Raw genomic sequence first — 9,276 nt, 5'->3', positions numbered from 1 at the left:
ATTATTTAAGGTCAGAGTTCAACTTTTATAATATGGTGAAATAAATGACAGATGTACAAAGGATTTGTAAAGAAAATTCAGAGTATTCAGAAAAGTTGAGATTCCAGTAGGATAAGGATCTTGAGAGACATCCAAATTACATAAAAATGTGTATATTTCTTTGAAGAAAAGTTCAGAAATCAAAAAAATATTTAGGGAACACCTATTTTCTGCAATAGTTTTCAAAAGATTTGATTAATTAACTGGTCAATCCAAGAAAATAACCCAAATAACTGTTAATTCTCATGCAAGTTGAATGATATGGCTAGATACAAAGTTCATAAAGTTCATAAATAAAAATACAAATATAATTAGCTATTCTACATAACATTAATAACCACTTAGAAGGGTAAAAGAGCCTGTTCACAGTAGAAAGAACAAATCTAATAAGATGCTAAAGACCAAAGAAAAAATAAATAATTACTGATGGATATAAAAGGACATCTTAAAAAATTGGAGATATATATTGTATCTTGGATGGGAAATCTCAAAGGTATAAAAATACTAATTCTTCCCAATTAAGCTATAAATTCAATTAAAATCACAATGGGAGATTTAGGATGTCTATTGTATATGGGTTAGAGAAACATTAGAAAACTAGCCAAAAAACCAACAAGAAATGGCTTGCCATTGAAGATAACCAAATTGATGTTACAAACCGTTTTTTAATGAATGACAATAAAAGCCCTAAAATTGGATAGCTCTATACCCATTAAATAAATGTCCCAGGGACTTAAATCTTCCATTTTTTCATATACTGATTGAGCTGAGAATCTCAGCTGAGTTATAGCCAATATCTACTCTCCAGTTCCTCGGACCCACCCAGGACAACTAACAAAATGATGATGTTGGACAACCTCAATCCCAGAAAACAAAGATTATCTACAACTGCAACTTAAACAGCCATATCCATCTGCCCCATAAATTCTAAATCCCCTTTCAATCTGAAGCAAAGCAGGCAACACCATCCTAAAATCCTCAAGATTGAGGAATGAACAAACATAAGGGGGGAATGCAACCATAGACCAAAATGGACTTATCATTATTGTAGTAGCAGAAGAACTTGTGACACTGATATAAAGAGAGTGGTTACCAGAGATACTGAGGGGAGGGAGAGGAAAGATTAGGTAGAACATAGGACATTTTTAAGACATTAGAAATGTTCTGCATGATTTTGCAATGATGACAAAAATCTATATAATTGTACAGTGCAAAGCATAAACCATAATGTAAACTACAGGCCATGCTTAGCAGCAATGATTCAATATTTGTTCTTCAATTGTAACAAATGTACCACACTAATGTAGGTTGTTATTAATAGGGAAAAATGTGAGAGGGGGAGGAAGTGGGGCACATGGGAATCCCCTATATTTTTGATGTAACTAAAACTTCTTTTAAAATAAAGTTAAAAAAAGAAAAAAAATTGGACATGGTCAAAATTGGTACTCAGAGGGTAATTTATATCTTTAAAGGCATACACTGGCTATGAAGAAAGAGGGAACATTAATGAATTCATCTTTAATACAGAAATCTAAGAAAGGCAGCAAAATAAACCAAAGAAAGAAGGTTATATGAAATTAATGAAAACTAATTTCTATTAAGTAAATAAAAATAAACTAAATTTGATAATAAAATCAAGTTGACTGAGAGTTCATATCTTGTGAAGACCAATAATCATGCAAGAAATGGAAAAGACACAAAAGATAACTCTTAAAGTTCTAGTTAGTTTAAATTAATTCTACTAAACCATGAAGGAATGGATGGTTTCTATGATAAACTTTCAGGATTATACAAACTAATATAAAAGAGTTCATTAGAATTCTGGGTTTATCATAATATTAGCAAAAATATTACATGTAAAATTATGTGATATTACAAAGAAAGCCTACACCAATATCATTCATGAATATAAATGCAGAAAGGCTGAATTGGAGATATTGATGGGATAAACCAGTGAAAGAATGAAAATGGAACCCACCCCTCCATGAAATTAAGCATTAAGTTAAAATACTATATCATGACCAAGTATGGTTTATGAATGCTTTGTGATATGTATTTATATAACAGATTAAAGAATAAGCACTATATTATCATTTCAACTCAGGAAAAAACAATTTATAAGATCAAAACCCTTTTCTTATTTAAAGAAAAAAAAAGCTCTCAGTAAGGTAGGAATACAAGGAAAATTACTCAACTTGCCAAGGTGTACGTATCAGATGCCCTAACAGGATATGTTAGAGGATTCCCACTACAATAAGGAGTGACATAAAGATGCCTATCAGTTTTATGACTTTTTGCATGGGGGGAGGTATGGACAGTTGGGAGGAAATTTGGGAGATAAGGTAGAATAGACAGACTCGCATCATCTATCAGTGTGGGGGTGAAGTGAGAGACACCTAATTCTAAGATGAGGCCAAGGTTTCTGGTTCGGGCATCTGTTGCAGTGAGGGATGTTAGTGAGAATAGGCATAGTAAGAGCAGGTCCAGGGGAACTAAGAAGGCAAATGCAGGACATGATACCTTTGAGATCCCCATTGAGATGGCAATTGTTGAGAAGATTCCAGCTGGAGAGAAGTCCAATATGGAGATATCAGTTTGGGAGGATTAGGTGCAAAAATGATAGTGACAGGAGTAGACACGCATGCCTGGAGCAGCAGAGGAATATGATCCTGCAGTCTACACTCAGCTGGAGTGAACAATGTACATTTCCCACATCTCTTACATCCTCTTTCTTCTCAGTGCATTTGCACATACTGCCCCTCCACCAGGAAATCTCACCCCCATTCTACTTTCCTTTGACCAACTCTGTTACAAACATTTCATTCTGTGATCCACCAGAGAGTGTGAGGTTTGGTCGCACCCTTTGTGCTCCCACGGTGTTGGCAATTCCACACATAGAGTCCAGTGTCTGTCACAATTCTATGTAACAAACAATTCCCAAATCTCAGAGGCTCCCAACAACAAACATTTAGTTTCCTTGTTTATGTGAAGGCCAGTCAGGAAGACAGATCTCTGCCCTTCTTGCTTATTATTGTATCCCTGGTTCCTAACACAATGCCTGCTCTGATGCAGAGTGATGATCAATAAGCAGTGATTGAACGAAAAGTTGGATAAATGGGTCCTAGAGGCAAAGTGAAAGAGTGTTTCAAAAATCAGGGAGTGACTAATGCCTGAGAGACATCAAGATTGGAATGTGCTCTTTAGATTAATTAACTACAAAGTCACAGCTGACCTTGGAAAGTAGAGTGTCAGGATGATGCTGGGAGGAGGGTAAAGGAGTCAGACTGAAATTGAGTGAGAAGTGGATGGAGTCAAGGAAGTGTAGAACATTTTTGACTCTTGATAGGGAAAGATTAGGTGTTAGGCAATGTACAGATAAAGGAAGGTTTTTCATGATGTGAAAGAATCAAGCATGTTTATAGGCAAAGAACTAGTAAGAGATTGGAGATACCTGCAAAAGAGGAAGGGTAATTGAGAGAGGGAGGTACTTGAGGAGGTGGGGGAGGGATGAGATGCAGAGCAGGTGGGATGCGTGTGTGTTTTATGGACATTTATCATGTTTGAGCTGGTCAGCATCCACTCACATTCTGTTTAGGAGGAAACCCCCCATCGAATGTGATCTTGAAAGGAGGCAGTGCCGCACCATTGACTGTGGAAGGTAAAGGATCATGCTTTTCTTCCTCCCTCCCTCTTGCAATTGGATGCAGAATTGTGACTGACTTGGGCTCAGCCAATTAGACAGTCCTACCCAGACTTCAAATCTTGCAAGAATGACCACAGGTGGATAGTCCATTAGGACTCTTTCAAGGCAGTTGTGACAGATGTCAGAAGACTCTTGTGCTTCATCTTTTTGGCCCTCAGGGACTTCCCTAGTTTCAAACTTCCTCTTGATTTTGCAAGTCCTCAATACCCTTCCAGTAAATTTGTTCCATTTCTTTCTTTGTTTTTATTGCTGCTGTTTGTTGTTTTTGCTTCAGATAGTATCCATTTCTGTTACTTGTACCCTAAAGATTTCTAACAGAACAATGTGGAGTGAGGTTTTGTTGAAACTGGAAAGGGAATATACTCGATGGGATTAGAAGTCAGTCTAGGCTGGGACCAGGTTCCAAGACCTGGTCATCCAGGTCAGCCTCTGCCATTGGAAGCTGAACACATTAGTCACACTCACAAGAAAAGCCAGACCTGTGTTTCCACACTCCAGTCATTCATATACCACCTTCCCATTGTTTGCTAAGCCCACGCAGTGCTATATATAACTGCATTATGTGCTACCACATATTTTCTTTGAATCTTCTATATTTTTGTTTAAAGACTGATTTTAAAATAATCATTTCAAATGAGAAAGCATAATCATTTGCTTCCATTAAAACAGGTATAATAAAAAGAAAAGAAAGTTATTAAATTCTAGCTAGATATTATTGCTTGATGAAGACTCTTATTCAGAACTCTTTCTTTGTTAAAAAGGGAAATTAGTGTCATACTAGTACCAAGCTGAGACTTTCTTCTTGACTTAGATGGACTAAAGTAGAAGAAAAAAAGAGACTAACTTTCTCATTCTTTTTTAATTATGTAAGGCTGAGTCAGCATACCTTAAATCAACTCACAACTCCTTCAACAGGGTACATTTTTAACGACAGGAATGCAGGTGAAGCAACATGGGACAATGCAGGGAAAATGCCAAAGTGAAGTACTAGAAATTTATGCTATTGGAGTGATCAAGGAAGGCTTCATGGAGGAGGTGGAGCTTGGACTTGGGCAAGGAAGAGACTGAAGGTTACTTCAGGTAGGGGAAACAGAAAAATATGGGGGTGATAGGCAAGTTTATATGTGGTGATAAGGCAGTAGCAATCCAACCTGGCTAGAAGGTAGAATTTGTTTTTGACATGAAGCTCACAAATGGTCATTATAACCATTGTGCCTCTCCTATTCCACCCTTTGCAGATGGCTCCTCTGACTTTGCATCTCCTACTGTGACTTGTGTCCCTAACCTGTCTGAACTCCTAGAAGGGAGGTATGCAGTGGCCAGTTGTAAATTCTCATGAGGTGGCCCCTGCTTCACAGTGACTTTAGGGTCTGTTCATAGCCATGCTGGCTCCTAGGCCAGTACTCAGCTGATTCCACTGACTGGGTCAGGGAACGATTTCCAAACTTCTATGAATCAGCTTTATGCTTTTGGTAATCTCCATGTTCAACAAGTACTATTACTTAATAATCAATGCATCTTACTTTTTGAAGGCATAAATAAATTTATTTTAAAAGTACATTTCATATCACTAACATAAATGCAAAACCAGCATCACGTGATGTAAAAAGGAGAAGACACTTTAAAATAAATACATAACTATTAAAATAATGCTTTCCAGATACCTCATAACATCCCTGGTGACATGTACATTTCACTTCAGCAAAACACTGGGTTAGAGAATGAAACACCCATTTTTTTGCTACAAAGGAGAGAATCTTAAAAACGCAAGGATAGAAGAGGCCTTAAAAAGTGTTTGAGGGCTAAAGAGACCCATGGGAGTTATGGTCATGGCCGATGGGGTTAACTACCAGGGCAGATGGCCCCTCTTTGGAAATGGTGTTTATGTGTGATGAATCTGGACTCAGATGGGATCTCCCTCCATAAGACTTTCATGCTAATGTGCTGGAGGTGCAGTTAATGTTGGGGTTTAAGATATATTTAGGGGATTTGAATCTCTGGACTGACAATGTGATAGCCAGGTCCTGAGCCTCAACAGACTCCAGCACCTACAATCTGATCTATTGGACTTACCACACTCAGCTAAGATGGAGTTGAAGAAGGACAACCACCACACCATGGAGCCTAGAGTGATTACAACTGACAATGGGAGGATTGCATCCAGCATCCATGTGGAATCTGAGCCTCCTCTTGACATAGAGGTGCAATGGACACAACCAATCCAATGTCCACATAGAAGAGGTGGCATTGGATTGGGAAAAGTGGACATGGTGGACGATGGGTATGGGGAAAGGCAGGAAGAGATGAGAGGTGGAGGCGTCTTTGGGACATGGAGCTGCCCTGGATGGTGCTTCAGAGGTAATCACCGGACATTGTAAATCCTCACAGGGCCCACTGGATGGAATGGAGGAGAGTATGGGCCATGATGTGAACCATTGTCTATGAGGTGCAGAGGTGCCCAAAGATGTACTTACCAAATCCAATGGATGTGTCATGATGATGGGAACGAGTGTTGTTGGGGGGGGGGGGAGAGGGGGGGCGGGGGGGTGGGGTTGAATGGGACCTCACATATATATTTTTAATGTAATATTATTACAAAGTCAATAAAAAAAATGTATTTGTTAAAAAAAAAAAAAAAGTGTTTTAGTTTGCTAAAAGCTACCAAAGCAATCTACCAGGAAATGGGTTGGCTTTTACAATGGTGGTTTATTAACTTATAAACTTAGAGTTTTGAGGTTGAGAAAAATGTCCAAATCAAAGCTTCAGGTGACTCTCTGTCCCCAAAGACTCCTCCAGCTTTCTCTATGCTCCTGTGGCTTTCTCTCTCCTGGGTTCCTTTGATTTCTGCTTCTGGCCTCTAGGTCTTTCTCTCTCAGCTTCTGGTGGCTTCTCTCTGTCTCTGAGGCCCCCTCTTTCTGTATTTATCCTATTTATAAAGGACTCCAAAAAGAGGATTAAGATCCACCCTGGGTCATGCCCTACTGAAGTTATCTAATCAAAAGGAAATTCCCTTAACTGAATCTAATCAAAGAAGTCCATCTACAATAGGTTCACACCCACAGGAAGGGATTACCTCTAAGGACATGATTTATTCTCAATCTCAGACCATCACAATAAATGTCTAGCCAGTGGTCTGCAAGCTATTTTTTCCAGTGAAACCCTTTTGTCACACCCTTCCCCATTTTTTAGCTTGAATTGATGCACAAAACAGCAACAACCAGCTTTTCTGACTGAGCTTCTTCATGGGCTCTCCCTTGTGTGGGCCCTCCACAGAGAAGCCCTGCGCCAGCCCCATCAGTAGTTGGAGCAAGTGTGGGGACGAGGCTAAGCATGTTGACCAAGCAGTGGGGGATGGACTGGGAGGGCTGTCCCTGCTTTGTGACACCAGTGTACCTCAGCTTGGGATAGCACCCTGGGCCCTTATCAGATGTCGGGTGTGATGTGTGGGAAGGCTGCAGATAACACCTTGGAAGCTTCCAGCATCCTTTCATGAGCTGATCCACCTGGATCTCTGTTCCCTTTGGAGATGAGAACCACTGTGGAGATTTTAAAGAGCAGGTTGCTGCCTTTCTCTATATGCGCATTCATACCTCAGTCCATCCTCCCCTCCCCATGGTCTCCAGGACACTCTTTTCCTGAATATCATTTTTTTTTCCCTTTCCCCTGCATACAAAAGCTGCATGTTGGAGTTCATTCTGTGAGCCTAACCTTTTGCTTCCCCTGCTTGGTTGGCTCAAGTGCCACTTGCAGAAACGTAAATCTGAGCTGGACTGAGTGCCATTTCTGCTGCACTATTCCAAGTTCCTTGCTTCACTGCCAAACTCCAAACCATTCTTCTGGCCCTGGGCAAGGGATAACAGTAGCACCAAGCCTTTGTGAATCTACTAGATTGGCTAATACGCATTGGCTGAGCAGATTTTGGAAACAAACCTAGCTTGGTCCAGATGAAAATAAAATTCCGGTTCCAGGCCTGATGCATACTGTGATTCTTTTCAGAACCTTGGGTTCATTTCCCTTATAAAGATAAGCAATTACCTGTCTTGCCAAGCTCATAGGGTTGTAGAGGGCACCAAGTGGGAAACAAGTGAGTGTGAAAGTGCTTTGTAAACCTGAAATGCTGCAGCAATGAGAATGCTAGACAAATGTTTTCAATTTGGTTGAATTTTTCTCTCTCCCCAGACTCCCAAATGCCAGTAAATGATTTTGTGGAGGTGGCAGGTAGAGAAATGTTTATGCAAATTGGGTCTTGATTAGATGCAAAAAATGTTGACTGCTTTTTGAGGGTTCATTTTTATCAGAGGGTTTTGTTTGCACATTAGATGCACACAATGTGATTTACACCATTGGCTTCACCCTGTCTTATTTGCCTTAATGTAATTGTCTGTTCAGATCCACTGATGGTGAAAATTGCATTTGTCCTTATCAGCGGAGATGTTCTAAAAATGAGAAGTTCAAAGAAGGCAGAGGCTTTAATGTAGGGAAAGTGTGTTTGCTTTCTTATTTCTTTTGAAATAGTCTTACCCCCTGCAAAAGGGTAATCTCTTTGTACAACACCAAATGGATGGCTCATGGTAACCCCTAATCAGTGAAGTTGCTAAAAAATTGGTCTGATTTAGAATCTCTGTCAGTTCAGGAGTGTTCCTGGGTAACATTGGAAATTTGGGGGGATTTTCAGAGAAACCTACAATGTGTACGTTGGCTTGATTGCAAAGCATAGTTAAGCTCTTCCTTAACTGTGAAGCACTTCTGGGAATTTGGGTGTGCTCCCATCCTGAGGGTCAGGATGAAGGAGCTGGCAGAAAACACAGGGATGCTGATGTCCATTCACTACCCACACCAAGGGTACATAAATATCTAACTTTCTTTTCAGGATGATGTGGACCATCATTTGTGTATTTTGTAGAGGAAATGACCCTCATTTGGGAAAAGCACACAGGACAACAGAGCTTAGATTTGGAGAGAGGAGTGGAATTTTCACAATATGGAGTGGGTTCTCCTTGTTAAGGTTCAATATTGAACATCCTTGTTTCTAGGGCTCTCAGAATTTATTTTCTACCTTGATACCAAAGCCTAGTTATATGGGCTTTTCTGAAGTTATTACCTTCATTAGACTATAGATTCACATGAAGTTTTAGGCTATCAAGTAAGTTTAGGTTTACCAGACCATGTAAACTAAAGACAATAGCTATCTTTCATTGTGTGCCCATGTGCCTGGCTCTGCTAAGTGCTTGGCATGAATCAGCTCATTTAATCTTCACAATCACTCCCTGAGGTTCGTTCTGCTTTCATTATTACTGTGATTCAAAGCAGGTAAGTACCTGGTCCCAGGTGACGTGTCTGGTTGTTGGGAAGCTGGGACTTGAAGCCAGGCATCAGTCTCTGGAGCAGTGGTCTGAATGATGCCAGGAGCTCCCAGGCACATTTTGGAAATACAGTGTACTGTTTGTGAAATGTCCTTCGAGGTAGAGCCTGGGGATGCATGCTTTCAGAAGGTCCCACTCAGCTCTGGTTAAGAACCAAGGCTCCAGGGCATT

This window comes from Dasypus novemcinctus, chromosome 18 (genome assembly GCF_030445035.2).
Source record: "Dasypus novemcinctus isolate mDasNov1 chromosome 18, mDasNov1.1.hap2, whole genome shotgun sequence".
Taxonomy (NCBI): domain Eukaryota; kingdom Metazoa; phylum Chordata; class Mammalia; order Cingulata; family Dasypodidae; genus Dasypus; species Dasypus novemcinctus.
This window is presented reverse-complemented; position numbering follows the sequence as displayed.